The sequence below is a fragment of the Telopea speciosissima genome, chromosome 5 (assembly GCF_018873765.1).
Source record: "Telopea speciosissima isolate NSW1024214 ecotype Mountain lineage chromosome 5, Tspe_v1, whole genome shotgun sequence".
In the NCBI taxonomy this organism is placed as follows: domain Eukaryota; kingdom Viridiplantae; phylum Streptophyta; class Magnoliopsida; order Proteales; family Proteaceae; genus Telopea; species Telopea speciosissima.
The window spans coordinates 17,939,749-17,960,046 of record NC_057920.1 but is presented as its reverse complement, the minus strand read 5'-3'; the positions used below and the strand labels follow the sequence as shown (position 1 = coordinate 17,960,046).

At 42.4% G+C, this 20,298-nt stretch overlaps 1 long non-coding RNA gene across 1 annotated transcript; it reads left to right on the top strand.

Moving 5' to 3' along the window:
- The first annotated feature begins 6,650 nt into the window (after window positions 1–6,650).
- Window positions 6,651–18,807, top strand: LOC122661274. Its single transcript, XR_006332855.1, has 3 exons — window positions 6,651–6,733; window positions 18,586–18,590; window positions 18,795–18,807. It is a non-coding gene; the product is annotated as an uncharacterized LOC122661274 (long non-coding RNA).
- Window positions 18,808–20,298: the final 1,491 nt, after the last annotated feature.

The window sequence follows — 20,298 nt, the reverse complement described above, 5'->3', positions numbered from 1 at the left end:
AGGGCCTGAGACATAAAGGGTGTCAATTTAGAACCAAAATCGAAACCCAGGTGTTTAAAATCAAATCGAATCGAACAAAAAAATTCATTTTGTTCGATCAATTTCGGTTTTCAGCTAAAAGAACATCAGTTTGAACTGCTCTCCATAGGCTGAGATTTCGGTTCTATAAGTTCGCTTTCTTCTTTTGTTAGCCTTGGACCCTCCCCTCTCAGGGGTTCTGCTTTGAAGGTGGGGAAGGGGTTCCTCTGTGCTAAGTTTGTATTTGTGTTTGGCGTTGTCCAGCTTCTTGTATTTTTTTTTTCTTCATTTTCATTTAATACAAATTGATCTTCTAGCTAAAAAATAATATACATATATAGAAAATTGAAAAAGATTACAATAAATGCTTAACATATTAGACTCTTTCTCTGATGGAAAAAGATTAAACAAAAAAAAATGTGAGTACTACAAGGAGGAATTGAATTAGAATGTTGGCTTTGTAGTAGTAGTGGTGAATTGTCCTCACTGCTCCTTAGCATGCTCTGCAGGGCAGGCCTCCAATGCTCTGTGGATGTTGTTCTTGTCAATCTCCACCATTGCCAGTATTTGCTTCAGGTCTTGCTTCTTCACCACAACCTTCATCCGAGTGACTCCGCCGCCTATGTCGCGGCGAGAAACAATACTGCCGCCATGTAGTTGAGCAATCACCTCCAACGGATTGCAACTCATTGTGTTTTGATCACAAACTCTTGCTTGAAGGCAATCCCTTTTCAGGGAAGTCTTAATTGCTTCTATTAGCATCATAGCCATTGTTGCTTAATTGTCTTGTCTATTTTTCTATTTATTTTTCTGTCCCAAGCATGGGCGAGAGTACTTATATATATATATATATAACAGTGGCTAGACCAAACTAGTTCATGTAAGGCGTGAAAAATGGATTTCATGAATAAGAAAATAATTATGTATAGGGCTTTTATTTGACCGAAATTGCCCAGACTCCTGGTTGCTCATCTATGAGACAGAAGGAGTCCTTTAATGTCCTTAAAAAGATGTTTTATAATGAAGTAGTCAAATGAAACGACGCTTTAAAAGTATAATGTGAATGTTTACTGTTGAATTGTTCATATCTCAGAGACTCATTCAATATCTGGTTGAAACACTATTTTTCAAAATAATATGTAATCTTTATTATTGAATTTTTATTAAAATATACTTTTTAGTGGCGAGCGTTGGCGCATTAATGCAACCTGTTGATTGTGGGTTCAAAACTTCAAAATAGTCTCTCTGAAGCAGGGACCGGCTGCCTTCATTTTGTCCAGACCCAGCAGTAGTGAGAGCCTGTTGTGCACTAAGACGATACTTTTTTTTTTAATAATAATATATATATATATTTATTTATTTATTTATTTTAATAAGGGTAAATTATGTCATTTCACATGTGTCCTAAAAAAGCAAAAGATAACATCATAATGTCACTTTCATATTATTTTTGACTTAAAAGAATTTTTAACATTTTCTTAGTTTTGTATTACAGGAAGTGAGAACAAGGTTCGATCGGTGCCAAAAAAATGAATATTTTCAATAATGACACAATGTTACTTTCAAATTATTTTTGAAAATATTCTTTTTTTCCTTGACTTAAAGAATTTTTAATCTATTCTTAATTTTGTTTAGAAAAAGAGAGAACAACATTCGGCCAGTCTCAACCCTAGTCCTTACCTAAGGTCCAGTCGAATCCAAGCCTAAGAATCCCTCACCCAATCCTAAGTTGTCGATGTTGCCCGAGGTTGATCTCCAATATTGATCTGTGATGAACCATATTTGGGGTCAGCCAATCAGTTGATGACACGATGAGGATCGGCCTATAACCGAACCGAATTGTGAACCCGACTCAGATCATGACAAAATGTAGAGGACCAGTCTGCACGAACAAAGCCGGCCCATCAACCAGGTGATGAGCAGACGAACACGAGGTAACGAACCAGGCGTTGAGCCAACATGGATCGGCAGAGTGTATTCAGGTTGGCCAAGTATATATACTCGGATTGACCTAGTCTACTCAGATCAGACTCAGAACTCCGAATGCCTAAACCTGCACGGTTAACTGACTTAACCAAACATCAAACTTGGTCAAGGTCACGCTTTCTCCATGAGTCCCAACCCGACAGATGTCAAAATTTAGGAATGACACCTAGGATTATACAAGACTCAAACTACTGTACACAAACAGATGATGCTCATATCGATCTAGTAACTCAAACCTATAAATAGGAACACCTATCCCAGGTATGGGGGGACTCTCACTGTCATGCACTTTGAATTTGAGAATTTATTATTGCAGAGGTCTGACTTAGGCATCGGAGTATACTAACTGGCTCGGACCGGTACTCTTTTGTCTTGTGTTGTCTACCTGTGTAGAACAGTTCGTCCAAGTGAATAACAACTCGGACTTCGTGGCAATAATCTGATACCGATCCACTAGTACAACCCAAGAATATAAAATATATAAAAACAGATTTTTATTAAAAAGCAAGGTCAAATATTCCGGTATCAACCAAGGCCGGCCGATGTCAATCCGATTTCTGATTCCTTAAACCATGCCATCATCTAATATTTTGAATCACCTCAAAACAATCAAAGTTAAGGACCTAAATTTACAAAATTGCCCCTATTATGGTTAACTTTTCAAACCACCGAGAATTGACCAAAATCTTTTGATTTGATTTACTTTATCATAAAATTAACAATTAGTACTTAAAAGATTATTTAAAAAAAAATTTGATTTGACCATCATTTTACATAAAACTCTACCCACGCACATAAGGCAACGTTGGGCAGGTTTTGATGCTCATAGGGCCCGCGCAATACTGCCGAGCTGTCCGGCAGGACCGTGCAACTCAGACACAGTGAGCCATGCAATGATCGCCTTAACCCCACTCGGGCAAGGCGTTTGGGTAGGGGCAAGGCGGTCACTGCACGCCTCACTATGTCTGGGCTGCATGGTCCTACCGGGCAACTCGGCAGTAGAGGATCTGGATTGGCGCAAACATGCTGACTTCTTGTCATCATTTGCCGGACAAACATGTCTCCATGCCGACCTAGGGTGAATTGTATTTATTTTCAGTTAGTTTTCTCGCCAATTTGAGTTTGATTGACCTACAAATACTGGTTTTTGACCCATTATACGTCCAAATATGTGGATAGACCCTTTCATAGATGTTCTAAAATGCCCTTAATGTGAATGAAAAGGGGGTACGGTCAAATTGATTTCCTAAGGTTTGCATGTCCTTGGACCACTATTCTTGACTCATTCTAAAACTATATAAGCCTAGTTTAATACTGCATAATTTCATTTTCATTAATCTTATCTTTTGAAAGCTATAGTGCCTAAAACAATGGTATACTACTACTGCCTTACATTAGACTGCAGGGATAAAGAGGAAAATTATCCTCTCCAATTCCTTAAAGTGTGGTAGTGCGACAGTGCTAGGTGAAGATGTCGACACCTGGCAGATACCGCATCCAACGATCCATATCAATGAGCTTGGATGGTTGGATGCGGCAGCTGCCAGCTGTCGACATCTCCACATTGCACTGTCGCACTTTAGGAATTGGAGAGGGTGGGATAAAGACTCTAAATACCTAACTCATACACTTTTACTTGAATGTAAAGCACAACACATGCACTCTACAACAATTTAATGATCTAAATTCTTACCAGATCAGATCATTAGTTTGAAATTCTTAATACATATATCACCCCTTCAACCTATGAGTTCCAAATGATGTAACCTCACCTAGGTTATTTTGAACAAACGGATCGGGAGAGTGAGTTACACAAGGTCAAACACAAACATAAGATGTGCAGAAATTTTATGTTCTACACGACCTTATTAAAATAAGTATAACTTGCTCAATATAAGTCGTATTGATCTTATTTCAAATCCTTCATATATAGGACTCACGTTCCTACAATGTTTATGAAGAATGTTTTCTCAGAATAGCACTGCAGGGTACTCGAAATTTCTCATGAAGTTAGTGCATGAATTCTGAAAAATAAAATTAAAACAAAACAAAAAAAGAAGGATAGAGATAGAATTGTTATAGGCTAAAACCCAACTCTTTTAAGATGTGTTTGTAGCTCCAAGGGTCTTGCAACTCTTTTAGGATGCAAAGAGGATAGGGAAAGGTCCTACTCTTCAAGGAAGGAGTGAAACTCTTCAATGTTTCACGTAGATATAGAAAACATCAACTCTTCAAGGTTGATGAAAAACACTCTTCAAGAATTTTAAGAGATGAACTCAATTTGGTTCAAAGAGATGTCAAAGACACTTTCATTCAAAATTGTCAAAATTTACTATTCAAATACAAGAAATTGATGACATTTTATAGGCATTACATTGGTTGAAAAAAAGACAATCTTACCATTACAAACCAATGGTTGAGAATATAAGCTTAATCCCCAAGAAAGAAGACTCTAGTAATATAAATAAATGAAAGACACTTCCAGGGTCTTGATGCAAGCTCCAATGTCTTGATGCAAACTTCAATTCTTGATGTAGCTGTCCAAGAAAGAATATGGAAGAAGGTGGAGTGCATAGAAAATGCAAAAAAGGCACAAAGACTGCCTAGTCATTATGCACTAAGGAAACTCGATCTAAAGGCATTGTAGATTCAATTTGGAGATGTTTTCACTTTCATCTCGTCTTATACTAGTCCAAGCCATTAGAGAATCAACGATGAGCATTGGCGTTGTTGCATTGTATAACTCATGACCAACCCATCAAGGGCTAAGATGGCATGTCACCATTCCCACTAAGGAAGTTACTTTTATTGCAGTCCTTCCCCTTTTTGCAAGTCACTACATGATTGATGAAAAACTTAAATTTTCATTTGATCCCGGTGGAACTTGATTATTTTTGGGGTGGAGTAAGAATTCAAGGAGGAATTCTTTTGAAGAATGGAAGAATGATGTAGGCCCAAGCCCATCAAGTTCACAAGGCCCGAGACCTAGTCAAGACTAAGAACCAATCCATACATGACTAGTCCCAACCAGCTCCAAAATCTAGCTCAAGATCAATAAAAATCTTGTTAGTGGAGAATCTCTACAATGCCTTTAAATCATGGCAAATAACATGATATATTCTTAATAATTTAAAAAATATTTTAATTCAGAGGAGAGGGTTCAAGCATAATGTTTTAACAGTTTTAAGTGTATTATTTGGTTCGATCATTCATCTAGAATTTTAATCACTGTAAACGTGATGGTACAATTTTAATCAAGAACAGATCCTTAAAATTATAAATTATTCTTATTGGGATGATATTATTCAGTCATTATATTTAATATTTTAAATCTTTACATCATGACCTTTCACTTAATATTTTTAATAATAACAAACACAACAATAAAATCTCATTTATGATTGGATCATTAGAAGCATTTGATATTGTATTTGGAAAATAATAATTCAATCATGGGTCGGATGCATTTGACAATCCAATCATGTATAGAAGTTTACAGTTGTATTTGTAATAATTTGAAATGTTAAAGGAATGGTCACATTGCAAATCAAAAGGTTTGAACATTGTTAAAATATAAAGGTTAAATTGTATTCTTCTAATTATATTTTTTATGGTTCGATCTCAGATCAGATTTTAGTAATGTGTTTGTCATTATTAAAAATGTCAATTAAATAACCATGATCCAAATCAAAATTTTAAAATTGTTAAACATTATGGTTGAACCATATTATTTCAATTAGAATCTTTTGAATTAATGATAGTACAAATATGATCATATTATACCATATGTCTATTATTCAAGATATCACTAATGATGTGAGAACTCATTTTAACTCCATTACCCTGAGGGAGAAGAAATCTGCTCGAAACTATTGCCTTATTGATAAATGGGAGGTGAATGCTATTCTTTTGGGCTAGCTGTGTAGGTTATGATTAGTGGCCAGTAGGTCCTTTCCTATTGGATTCTGGGGCTATTGTGTGCCCCTTCTTTGTATATTCCTTCTTTTTTGCTCCATATATTTGATTTACCGATCAAAAGTAAAAGATTATACCATATGTCTACAATGATTTAAAATGCTCTATAAATGGCCAGTGGGGGAAAAATCAACGTTTTGACAAGACAGTGGAATTGCGTTTTTGATGTAGAATTCATCAAATGTTGAAGGGAGTTTAACATACAGATATAATCCTTACAAATCTGGAAACAGCTTCTCCGCGAAACGGGGGTAAGGCTGCGTACATTATGACCCTCCCCAGGCCCCGCAATGGCGGGAGCCTTGTGCACTGAGTAGGCCCTTTTATATATAGTCCTTACAAAATATTCCAAAGTTGAATCTTGACCTTTGCAAATACCCATTAGAAGGCTGTTAAAAATATGTATTTTTTAAAGCAAAACATTCCATATCTATACAACAAATACAATATGCTTAACATATTAAATTTTTTTCTCTGAAGCTTAGAAATATTAAAGGAAAAGGATTCAAAAAGAAAAAATGTGAACACTAGTAGGAAGACTTGAATTAGAATGTTGGCTTTGTAGTACTGTGCATAGACTTGGAAAATGTTAATTGTCCTCACTGCTCCTCAGCAATGCTCTGCAGGACAGGCCCTTCAATGTTCTAAAGTTTTTGACAATGATGCTTATGCATGGTGGGTTTTGTTCTTGTCAATCTCCATCTTTGCCAGCATTTGCTTCAGGTCTTGCTTCTTCACCAAAATCTTCATCTGAGTGACTCCGCCGCCTATGTCACGGCGAGAAACAATACTGCCGCCATGCACTTGAGCTATCACCTCCAACAGACTCATTGTCTTTTGATCACAATCTCTTGCTTGACGGAAATCCCTTTTCAGGGAAGTCTTAACTGCTTCTATTAGCTTCATGGCCATTGTTGCTTGTCTTGTCTGTTTTTTCTATTTATTTCAAGGTCCCAAGCATGGGAGAGAGTAACTACATATATATAACAGTGGCCAGACCAAACTAGTTCATGTAAGGCGTGAAAAATGGATTTGATGAATAAGAAAATAATTATATATAGAGCTTTTATTTGACCGAAAATAATGTGTATGTTTACTGTTGAATTGTTTATATCTCAGAGACTGATTCAATATCTGGTTGCTAGGCTCCTCAAACATTTTTTTTACAAAATTTTGTTAGAGAGAGTGTGTGTGTGTGTGTGTGTGTTTTTTCTGACTTAGCCCTAGAACAAGCTATATCTTTGGCCGGGTCATGTGAAATTGCTTAATTAGATGCAAATTAAAAATTCATTATTGGGAAAGAGAATATATATTACCCGGTCATGTGTGGAGTGCAGCCCATGTACACACACATAGGACCATGCGAAATGATTACTGTGTCCTCAGGTATTTCCGTCTTTCCATGGAGACACGACAGTGATTTTGCACGGCTCTGTGTCTAGGCGCAGGTGCTGTGTGCCGCAACCAAGTAGCGTTCTTTCTCTCTTCATTATTTTATGAATAGAAATCCAATAATTTAGGGAAGAAGTTCTAAATCTAAGCCATAAGAAAAGGGTTCCCAGGGTTCAGCTAAGGCCTTGTCAGGCTTGAGGTCGATTAGGATATCTCAACCTAGACTTGGCTCAGTCAGGCTTAAGACGGGGACAGGGCTTCAAAAATTTTTTTTTTATAATAATTTTACATAAAAAATGAGAAATAAACCTAAATATTTATATGTTTAACATATTAAACCAATGATGTAATATATATATATATATATATATATATTTTTTTTTTTTTTTTTTTTTGACACCCCCTTTAAGGCATCGACTAATTTGTAACCCTATATTTTCCCTTTTATTAAAACAAAATTTTTTCTTTCAATAAAGGTAATATAGTGAATGTTTTTTGATAATGACATATTGATATGTCACTTTCAAATTATTTTTGAAATCTATTTCTTTTCCCTTGACTCAAAGAATTCTTAACTTCCACCCTTGAGTGTAAGCATCTATTGTTCATTGTCAACCGAATTCAAAATGCACCACCTATTCAGCCAAGGCCCTTTCAAGCTTGAGGTTAGGGCTGCAACAGGGTCGGGTTGGGCCGGGCTTTATAGAACCCTAGCCCAACCCTAAGTCCCCTTAGTTGGGCCCAGGCCCAACCCGACCCTGACTCAGGGTCAGAAAAATCCAACCCTGACCCGCCCTCAGGGTCGGGCCGGGCTGACCCTGATTGGCCCTGATCATGGGGAAGAGGAAAGAAATGCATGGGCTAGAATGGACCGGGGAGAACATTATCAAATTTACATAAAATAACACTATAATAAAAAGTATTATATCACTTATTGTCGTCATATATAATATATTATATAAAAAAATGTAGGTGACATTTAAAGTTTATAATGTATATATTATATCAATATATATTTTATAGTATAACTTAAATCAGGGTCGGGCCGGGCCAGGCCAAGCTTAGCCTGAAGCCTCAACCCTAACCCGACCCGGCCCTGACTCGGGGTCAGATATTTCCAACCCTAACCCGGCCTCAGGGCCAAATATCTCAACCCAGACCTTGTTCGGGCTCAGGGCGGGCCAGGACGGGTTTGGGCCGACAGGGCCAAACTTGCACCCCTACTTGAGGTCGCTTAAGATATCTCAACCTAGACTTGGCTCAGTCGGGCTTAAGACGGGTGTTGGGCTTGGAATTCTTTTTTATATTCTTATAATAATAAATATACATGTTTTTATACCCCGAATATTATCTGGGATCGGGGGAGGCCCCTAGAACTTTATTAAAAAAATGGAAATAAGAGTCAAATACAAGGGGAGACATAGCCGCCTTACCCCAGCCCAAAGGAATACCATATCTCAAATGCTCATAAAAGCCCCAAACCCTACATCAGAAAAATAGAAAATCAAGAAATAAACTTACTTTCTTAGAACTGGTAAACCAATTTTGTTTTCCCAAAAAATTTGCCAGTCGATTACTTTCCCTAAAAGCGAATTAAAGGTGATGGAAGGCCTAGTAGAAATTACCTGGCATCATAATAATTTTACATAAAAATGAGAAATAAATCTAAATATATATATGCTTAACATATTAAACCAATGATGTAATATATATATATATATGGGATTTTTTATTGACACCCCCTTAAGGCGTCAAATAATTTGTAACCTTATTTTTCCCCTTTTATAAAACATATTTTTTTCTTCAATAAAGGTAAGATAATGAATGTTTTTGATAATCACATATTGATATGTCTCTTTCAAATTATTTTTGAAACCTTCTTTTCTTCTTAACCTTAAAAATTTTTAATTTTTTATTAACTTTTTTGCCGACTAGTACTCCTGGCCAAATTTTCACCCCTGACTGTTAGCATTCTATTGTTCATTGTAAACTGATTTACGGCATCAAAATCGACCATGAAATTATTATGATTCCAATATTATTTTAGTTTTCCCTCCCCCCCCCCCCACCTGGCCGGGAATCAATCCAAGACCTGACAATTACAGGCCAAGGTTCTTACTTGCAAGGATTTTTATCCGCTGCTGTGTCATCGTGCGGCGCAGCAGCAGCTCCAGTATTGGAGCGGATAAAAATCCCACTTGCACCAGTTTGGCATCTTCTCATCTCCTCCCCCTATTTTTAAATTTTTTTTTTTTGGGTGCGTGTAAAAGAGTAATATGTGAAATTTCAAAAGAGTGATTTAAAAAAAAGGGGCGTTGTTCTTTGGGCTGCAGTGCAGGCTGCGTTCAGGCACATGGGGGTGAGCACAATAACCACCCTATCCCCTGCACAGACTGCCCATGTGCCTAGATGCAGCCTGCACTGTGGCAAGGAGAACATTCTCCCTAAAAAAATATAGACTTCACATTTTGTCACCATATAGACAAGCACAACAATGATAAGTGGATGCCTTGAGATAGAGCGAGACACCTTATTTTTAGTGTCAGAGGTCTTGTCTAATCTCCAACTAATGTTTTGAATCACCTCAAAGTAACCAAATCCAAAAATTACCAAAATGCCTCTATGAGGGTTACGTTTTCATATCTTCTTGAAACTGGCCCAAACTTCATGATTTGGTATACTTTATCGTAAAAAAACATATATATTACTTAAAGATGATTTTATTTTAAAAAATGATTTGGCCCTCATTTTCATTTGTCTCATCTTTTGAAAGCCATAGTGCCTAAAACAATGGTATATTGTTACTGCCCTAAATTAGACTGCGCACAAGGGTAAAACACTATAAATACCCAACTCACACACTTTATTGGAATGTAAAGCTAGGGATGTAGACGGATCGGATTCGGCTCGGATAGTGCTATATCTGCATCCGCATCTGATTAGCTTTCAGACGGATTCGGATAGTGCTAAACGGATACAGACACTGATACGGATCGAATATTTTATCCGTTTATATGTAAATATAGCTTTCCGGATAGCTATTGCCTATCCGTATCCGCATCCGTTTAGCTTTCAGACGGATTCAGATAGTGCTAAACGGATACGGAAATGGATTTCGACTATTCATTTACACCCCTATGTAAAGCACAACGTATGCACTTTATAAGAATTTAACGATCTAATTAAAACAATAAAACCTTACCAAATTGGATCATTAGTCAGAAATTCTTAGTACATATATAACCCATTCGATTTATAAGCTAACTAGTGTCAGTCCATGAAAGCTCTATTTGGTTGTAAGGGGAATTAAAAAAAAGGAAAGTAAAAATTTTAAACTTAAATAAAAACTTTTGTAATCATTACCCCATGTGACTATATTACTTGCTTTAAATCATTCCATATTTGGTTATTATATTTCGCTTTACTTTGCATCCAATTCCCTTTGGCTCCGTTTGGTTGCAAGGGCAGTTAAAGGGAAGGGAAGTGAAATTGTCATACTTAAAAAATGAACTTTTTTAATCATTACCCCATGTGACACCATGTGACAATATATCTAACTCTAAATCATTCCATATTTGGTTATTAAAATTTTCAAACCTAAAAAAGAAACTTTTGTAACCATTACCCCATGTGATTATATAAACTATTTAAATTTCTTACCATATCTAGTAAAGATACCTTTTACATGTAATATTTATTTTACATTTTAAACCAAAGGGAAATGGATGCAAAGTAAAGTGAAATTTAATAACCAAATATGGAATGATTTAAAAGTAAGATAAAAATTATATGTAAAATGTATCATTACTAAATATAGCATGTGATGAACCCCAAGCAAAGCTGACCAATCGGAGACTGCCACGTGGCGGGACCAGACATGGTAGGGTGAACACCCCCTTGGGCGAGCTCCCCCATTTGGGCGAACTCCCCCTTTGGCACGGACCCCGGTGCACATGGATAGACGTGCGTTGAAGCATCGCGGACAAGATCAGAGCACCGCTGTCTCCAACTGCAAGACGTGCACTACCTCCAGGACTCTAGGCCACCGCCTATCAGTCAACGTACCCACAACGGACTCAAACACCCAGAACCTATCCACAGTCTATCCATCCAAGACACCAAGTCCATCAGGATACAACGTCTAACCAGAAGATGACCTATCAAGAGCAAACCCTGCTATTCAGGAACTCTATCAGCTATCAAAGACATCTTACATCAACTGGGACTCTCCACATCGCCACCCCTTGCTATAAAAGGGAAGGTATTCTATCTCATCACCCATCTTGAATTCAATTGACTCATCTGTTTGCTCAGGGTCTTTTGCAGGTTACGACACTCGAAGGACCGCTGAATGATTTCTTGATGCAACAGCATGAAATTTAAGTAATTTCTACAATCACATGGGGTAATTATTACAAAAAGTTTTTTTTTAAGGTTTGAATTTTTGACTTCCATTCGCTTTAATTCCCCTTTCAACCAAACATAGCTAAAGGGTAAAACTAATGTGGTAGAGGGAAATGCACAGTGTATGCTAAATAGTAATTGACTTAACTATCGGTGGTTCCAACTACGGTTACAATAAAATGCAAGGCATGATGCAGGAGGGAAACTCACACACTCTACTGAATGTAATGTAACAATCTGGAGATGACCACATCAAATCGTTGTAAACTCTGAATTTTACCATTTTAAGACATTGTGTGAATTGTCAACAGTAATGATTGGAATCTCTTGGAATCTCTTTGGAAATCTCAATACCGGAGAAATCAGGGTTACACTAGGTAAAAAATTACGAGAATGTCTCTATAATTAATTGATTTGACTTCAAAATCTTTTCAGATCAGTCCCAAACTTCGTCTACCACTGTGTTTTATCGTTACAAGCGATGTCCTAAAAATGGTGTGACACCGACACCATTTGGACATTATTTTACTAAAGTATAACTTTGTGGGTCCATCTCTTTGAGCACGTTTCTGATTATGTTCCCGGAAAAATTTGTGCCCACCACTTACATCATCGGATAGTACATTCCGATACCTTTCCAACAACATCTGGTTTGTGAAAAACTGACTCCCATTCGGAAAGGTATGACCTCTTGAATATCAGGGGTAAAATGGTAATAAAGTGAAAAAGAAAAATATAATAAAATAATAAATAAATAAATTTATTATTATTAGTCTGAACCTGATCAACCTAGGTTGACCAGACCAAACCAAACTGTGACCCACATAACCCAACCCAAACCTAAACTAACCCATAACCTTCCTTCTTAACTATACTAAACCTGAACAAAACCCAATCCATGTATCCAGCCCAGCCCATGGCTAGGCACCCAGCCGCAGCCCATTGGGCCCATTCCAGCCCCTTGAATATCAGTGGAATTGCGCTTTTAATGTAGAATCCATCAAAATTGGAAGGAAGGAGTTTAATGTACATGTGTATATATATATAGTCGCTTGAAAATATTCCAAAGCTGAATATTTTTTCAAAGCAAAACATTCCGTATCTGTACAGCAATTAGTCAATTACAATATGCTTAAACATATTACTCTCTCTCTCTCTCTCTCTCTCTCTCTCTCTCTCTCTCTCTCTCTGAAGCTTAGAAATAGAAAAGGAAAAAAGATTAAAGAAGAAAAAAATGAGAGCACTACAAGGAGGAATTGGATTAGAATGTTGGGTTTGAAGTGCTCCTCACTGCTCCTCAGCAATGCTCTGTAGGGCAGGCCTCCAATGTTCTAAGGTTGTTGACAATGATGGTAATGCTTGGTGGGTGGTGGTGGTGTTTTCAATCTCCATCGTTGCCAGCATTTGCTTCAGGTCTTTCTTCTTCACCACAATCTTCATTTGAGTGACTCCGCCGCCTATTTCGCGGCGAGAAACAACATAGCCGCCATGTGCTTGAGCTATTACCACCAACAGATTGCAACTCATTGTCTTTTGATCATAAACTCTTGCTTGACTGCAATCCCTTTTCAGGGAAGCCTTAACTACTTCTATTAGCTCCATAGCCATTAATTGTTGTTTGTCTTGCCTATTTTTTTCTATTTATTTCAAGGTCCCAAGCATGGGAGAGAGTACTTATATATATAACAGTGGCGCCCAGACCAAACTAGTTCATGTAAGGCATGAAAAATGGATTAATTTGATGAATTAAAAAAATAATATGTGCCCTTTTATTTGACCGAAAATAATATGGTGTGAAGAAATTTGTTATTGTCTTAACCTTTCCACAAGAAGGCACTCATGATAGCCTCATTCTTCTTAATCACAATGTTGGGGGGACCATAGATTTAGACTCCAATCCAGTAAAGATAGGAAGCCTGCATAACCGATTTGACAAGTTCCAAACGACCCGCATAGGAAAGAAGTCTATTTTTTAACAACTGATGTCTCCGGCCAATTTGAGCTTGATTGGCCTACAAATACTGGTTTTTGACCCATTATATGTCCAAATATGTGGATTGAACCTTTCAAAGATGTTCTAAAATGGCCATAATATGAATGAAAAGGGGGTTAAATCGATATCCTAAGGTTTGCATGTCCTTTGATAGGACCACTATTCTTGACTCATTCTAAAACTAAATAAGCCTAGTTTAATACCACATAATTTCAATTTTATTAGTCTTATATTTTGAAAGCTATAGTGCCTAAAACAATGGTATATTGCTACTGCCTTAAATTAGACTGTAGGGATAAAGCCTGTATGTTGCGTGTGAAAACCTCCGGTGCTTGGTTCGCCCGTGGATGAACCTGCAAAAACCAAGCAATGAGTACAAGAGGGCCGGTGTGGCTCCGGCCTAGGACTCTCCGATGCTCAAGTCAGGTCTCCAACGCGACAGCGTAACTGCGTAGTAGAAAGCAAGATGCGGAATAGTGCTCCATACCTGGGTATTTATAGGGTAAGGAGGAGATGAGACGGTTGGAAGAGTCCTAGTATGGTAGGAGTCCTTCTTTCGGAAGGTTCTCTCGCGTAGAGCGGAGTGGAGAGTTATTTTCGGGGTCGGACTCTTATTAAGGTAAGAGTCCATGTGTGGTGCGATTCCGTGTCGCGCTGGGATCGTGGCTCGGTCCTTATCCCGTGATTCTTGGGATGTGCTGACGTGGCCCGGAGATCCCCGGTGGGGGGCTATGAGAGCTTCAATGGAGGAGGGCTCGGCCTACGAGGTCGGCCCATGGGGTCGGCAATGGAGGTCGAGCTCGGGAGGTTGGTCTCGGCCATGAGCTCGGCTAGGTGTCTATGGCTGACCCGTATAATCTCGGCCTCAGCCACCGGCTAGCTCGCTCAAACCAGGCTTTGTCGGGTGACTTATTGGATATGGGGTCGGCCCAATTTCCTGCTCGGCCCAACTCGGTTCTCGGGACTGAGGTCGGGTCGGCCACGTGGTAGCCTCTGATAGGTGGGGTGTTTTATGCCTCATCACAGGCCCCCCCACTCATCAGGTGTCGGCTCGGCGTTGATGAGTGAAGTTTCCTGGGCGCTTTTCTGGAAGATTCTTGCGGTTGGGCCAAGATTATTTATTGCTGCGGATTTGACGTTGCACGATCTGACGGTTGGGTGTCCGTGCCACGTCAGCAGAGTCATTATGGCGGGCTCGGGAATTCGAAACGTCCTTTGATATGGGCCGTTGGATCATGTTGAGCTCTGGTCAGCCGTTGGATCAGTAAAACCCAAGGATTATAAATAGGCGACTCCTAACTATTCATTCTTCACTGCTCTAAGTTATTGACTTCTCGGCAAGTTTGGAACCGTCAACTCGGTAGATCTCGTCGTTTGCTTGCTCGTGATCGACTCGGCCGTCGTTTCGTTCCCGCTCAGCTCTTCTTCAACCAGTAAGTCTTCTCCGCCCAGTATGTCAGTTGGTAGTAGTCCTATGGGCGAACTGCTCGCCAGGGCGGCAGAGGGCGCGAGTCAGAGCCGAGAACTCCCAGTCCGCTCTCCCACCATAGACCTGTTGGGCTCGACCTCAGACGAGCCCGATGTAGTGGAGCTTCGTCAGGCCGAGGTGGCCGAGCCCCAGTTACCCATGGAGTTTGACCACGCGGCCCAATCCACAGCCGCAGACCGGGCCGAGAACTCCGGGTCGTCCTCATCCGATGAGGAATCAAGTGAGGGAGATTCGTCCGAGATGGGGGTTGGCTCGGTAAGCTCGTCTACCGACGCCCCTGAGCCCGAGGAAGGCAGTGTCGGCACCGTTCCGAGCACGATCACGGAGGCCGACCTCGACTATCTGAGGATGACCTACGCCATCCCCGAGGACATTCAGCTCCGAGTTCCTAACCCTGGGGAGATGGCCTGCTTCATTAGGCCCGGCGAGGTGGCTCTGTACGAGACACCCTTCAAGTATGCGTTCAGGCTCCCCGTTCTCAGCCTGGTGGATCAGATCTTGGACCACTTCCATTTGTCTCCTGGTCAGCTGGTGCCGAACTCTTGGCTGGCCGTGTACGACTTCTACGCTTTGTTCTGCGAGATGGGCCGAGGTGCGAGCGTGGCGCTTTTCTCTCGGCTCTTCTTCCTGAAGAAGTCTCCCGAGAAGGGGTGGTATTACTTCTGCCGCCGATCAGGGAAGAGTGCGGCTCTAGGCGGCCACAAATTTTTGGTCGGCACGCCGACCTTCAACAAGTATTGGAAGCCCCGTTTTTTCTTTGCTTCTATTCCCAACAGCCCTCTCCGAACCGAGTGGAAGGAGATGAACCTGAACTATGTAAATAGGGTACTACCCCGACCGAGAACGAGATGACCTCGCTCGACCTGATCCCCAGCGTCCGCCCTTCGATGTCCTCCACCTTGGACGAGGGGTTTCTTGAGTTGGCATATGACCCCGGTAGGAACCCTTGCCGAGCTTGTCTCTGTTGTCCGAGCCGACCCCTTTACTTAGTTTTCTTTTCTTTTTCTGACTCGTTTTTTTATGTTTTCGGTTTCTCTTGCAGTGGTCGGTCACATTCCTCCAATGGACACAGCTCGGCTAAGGGCCGAGACCATCGCAGATAGGAAAAAGAAAAATGCCGAGAAGAAACCCCGGGGAGAGTCCTCCAAGGCCTCCAAGGGCAAGGCCGTGATGCCGGGACCGTCGGACGCGGTGGTCGGTCTGGAGGCCGAGAAGAACACGGGTCCAGCCGGGTCTCCGAGGAAAGGGAAAGGCCGAAAAGGCGAGAGGAGCCCGCCGAGAGATATCAAGCGTCAAAAGCTCTCGGTAAACCTGACGAGTGGCGGCCTTCCGCCCGTGACCTCTCCCACCAACATCTCCCTATACATCCTGGGGAGGGCTTAGGCCAATAATGTCCCCGTGAGGCCGATCTGGTGCCTCTTTCCGGGGGACTCGGCCCTGACGTCGGCCGCTCACGCCAAGGAATGGCTTGATGCCGGTCGGCTTCCAGCCGACAAGGAGAAGCTCAAGGCGCTGTCCGACCCCGAGCTCCTCTCCACCCTATTCCAAGATTTTAACATGGTAAGTTTTCTTGTCGGCTTTCGTAATTAGATATGATCTGGGTAATTTGTCTTGAATTTTGTTCTCATGCTTTTTTGTAGGGGTTCGCCAAAGCAGTGGAGACCATGCTCCGCTTCGAGCGGCTCCTGACAGAGAACTATTCTTTGGACGTCCAGTGCAAGAAGGCTTATCAGGACGCCCAGGATGCTGTTCAGAGGCGTCGGGAGACCCAAGAGAAGCTCACCGCTGCTGAGGCCGAAGTGGAGAGCTCTCAGGCCGAGGTGGCTAGGCAGAGAGAGAAGGTCCGGGCTCCACAGGCTCGGCTCGCTGAGGTGAAGGAGAAGGCCAAGGAAGATCTGGCCACGGCTCGGAGCACGGCAGTCAGCGACTATCTCCAATCGGAGGAGTACGCCGATATCTGCCATGAGATCAGGAAGCCTCCCTTCACCGAGGGTTTTGAGGCAGGCCGAGCTGAACTTTTGGCCGAGATCAAGGCGGCGTACCCAGATCTCAATCTCTCCCGTTTTGATGATGATGCGACTACCTTCGCAGGGGAGATGGGAGATGAGGAGGGAGCCGAGGTCACCCAAGCTCTGCCCCTTGAGGCACTTGCTCCGGCCGACGTCCTCCCTCGGGGAGCTGGACCCCAAGACCCTGCTGCCTAGCCCAGTACCGTGGACGCTTCCGAGGTCGCCTCCAAGTCCCACGCCGAGGAGACGGAGATGTAAAAATATATATTTTTTTTTGTGGGGCCGAACTGCCCAATTTTGTAACCGTGCCGATCAGTCGGCTTACAATGAATAAAACAACTTATTTTTGCCAGAATTTGTCTAAGTATTTGAACTCGGCGCCCTCAGTATTCTTTTCCTTGCGTATTCTGTTTTGTTTGTGGCCAAGCTGCCGAGTCGTTTCACTAGCCGTGCTTAGGAACTCGTCTCTTTTTTATCCATGCCTCATGTGGTCGGCGGTTCCGGTCATACAACGCCCGAGGTCAATGTGATCCTCGCTTTGGTTGGTTAACTCGCCTTTCCCTTCGATCCGATTGGAGAGGCTATCATATAAGCGGACTCGTGGCCGAGTATCCTTCCTGGCCGAGCCTAATGCCTTAGCTTAGTTTTGTACTTTGTTAGGTTCGGCCAAACAGGGATGTCGGCCCTTGAGAGGTTGGCCAGGTCAATGAGGACCGGTCTTACGACTCGGCTACCGACCTACGAGGGTCAGTCTTTGAGGTCTGCCTGGCCTATGAGGACCGGTCTTACGACTTGGCTGTCGGCCTATGATGGTCGATCATTGATGTCGGCCTGGTCTATGAGGACCGGTCTTATGACTTGGCTGCCGACCTATGAGGGTCGGTCTTTGAGGTCGGCCAGGTCTATGAGGACCGGTCTTACGACTTGGCTGTCGAACTACGAGGGTCGATCATTGATGTCGGCCTGGTCTATGAGGACCGGTCTTATGACTTGGCTGCCGACCTATGAGGGTCGGTCTTTGAGGTCGGCCAGGTCTATGAGGACCGGTCTTACGACTTGGCTGCCGACCTATGAGGGTCGGTCTTTGAGGTCGGCCAGGTCTATGAGGACCGGTCTTACGACTTCAACTTGGGAGCTTGCCAATACGTTAAGTGTTGGAGAAAAAGACTTTACTGAATCAAATGTCGGAACTGAAGCCGAATACAAGCATGCTCAATTATTGAAAAAACTTCTTCAAATTTTTCGAGTTCCAAGGTCTCGGTACCTTCTTGCCCCCCGGAGTCTGCAAGCGATACGTGCCAGGGCGAATTTGCTTGGAGACTATGTACGGGCCTTCCCAATTTGGTGCTAATTTTCCTTGTTGCTTCGGCTGGGATGCGCTGAGTTTTCTGAGAACAAGGTCCCCTTGACGGAAATGCCGCTCTTTGACTCTTGAATCATAGTAGCTTGCCGTCTTCTGTTTGTACGCCGCGTTCCGGAGTAGGGCATTTTCTCGGACTTCATCGAGGAAGTCAAGATTTGCTCTCAGCCCATCTTCATAGGTCTTCTCATCGAAGTTGAGCACTCGGTACGATGAGGCCATAACTTCAACCGGTGCGAGGACTTCGGTCCCATAAGCGAGCCGAAATGGACTCTCCCCGGTTGGAGTTCTTACAGTCGTCCGATATGCCCATAGGACGCTTGGGAGTTCTTCCACCCATCTCCCCTTGGCCTCATCCAACCTTCTCTTAATGCCGGCGAGTAATGTTCGGTTGGACACTTCTACTTGTCCATTTGCTTGCGGATGAGCTACCGAGATGGGTCGGAAGTCAATGTGGAAGTGCTCGCAGAACTCTCGGAAGGCCGGGTTGTTGAATTACGCGCCATTATCAGTGATGAGAACTTTTGGTAGCCCGAACCGGTAGATGACCTTATCTCGGAAAAATTTCTCCATGTTCTTCTCAGTGATGGTGGCAAGGGGCTCGGTCTCAACCCACTTGGTGAAGTAATCGATCGCTACTACTACGTATTTTCTGTTTCCCGATGCCGGGGTGAAATCTCCGAGAATGTCCATTCCCCACATAGCGAATGGGATTGGGCTCAGCATTGAGGTTAACTTTGTTGCTGGTCGGCTTGGGATTGGCGCGAACAATTGGCACTTCTCACACGTCTTCACGTATCTCATGGCCTCTTCTTGCATTCTTGGCCAATAGAATCCTTGCCAAAGTATCTTGTATGCAAGAGCTCGGCCGCCCATGTGACTCCCGCATATTCCCTCATGCACCTCGGCTTCGGTGAAGGAGATCGTCACCACCGGTTTGAGTTTCTTGGCGGGCATCTCGGCTACTCCGATGAAGCGAGCGTTTGCCTTAGCCTTTCGAGTACTCTCTTGCCCGGGCCCTCCGAGGATAGTGTATATGGGGGCTCCCTTGTCATTGCTTGGCCCAGATCCGTCCTCCTTCTTCTCTGCTCGGACCTTGTCATCGTCTCTTTCAACTCGCCTGTTTTCGGCCTTAGGCTCGGCTCTTCTTTGATCTCGGTCATCAGGCCACCGACCTCCACGATCTTCTCGGCCTCCTTTGACATATCGCTTCAAGTGGCCCGCTTTTATCAGCTCTTCGATTTCTCTTTTGTGATAACAATCTTGATGTCGTGGACCGGTGTCCTTGTGGAACGGCAATATTTGTTGGGATTCCGAGATGACCCCGCTTGCATCGGTCGGGTCGGCGGATGTACCCCCATCTTGTATTTGCATCAGATCTCCTTGCGAGACGCATTGATGGCGTGTAGTCGGGGCTCGAGCTCGATCCGACCGTCGCTCGGCGATCCGTCCTTGGCCTTTTGTCTTCCCTTCTATCGTCTGTTGTTGGCCTTTTCTTGTCGATCGACCTTCGTTGCCCTTCCGGGCTTGGAGGACCTCGGCCATATTTGCGAACTCGTTGCACCTCTCCAAGAGCTCGGCCAGGTTTTTGTCGGCTTCGGGCCAAGTCCTTGATAAGGTCCATGTCGGCCAATCCGTTGCTCATAGCCGTATGGGCCGTGGCCTCATCCAA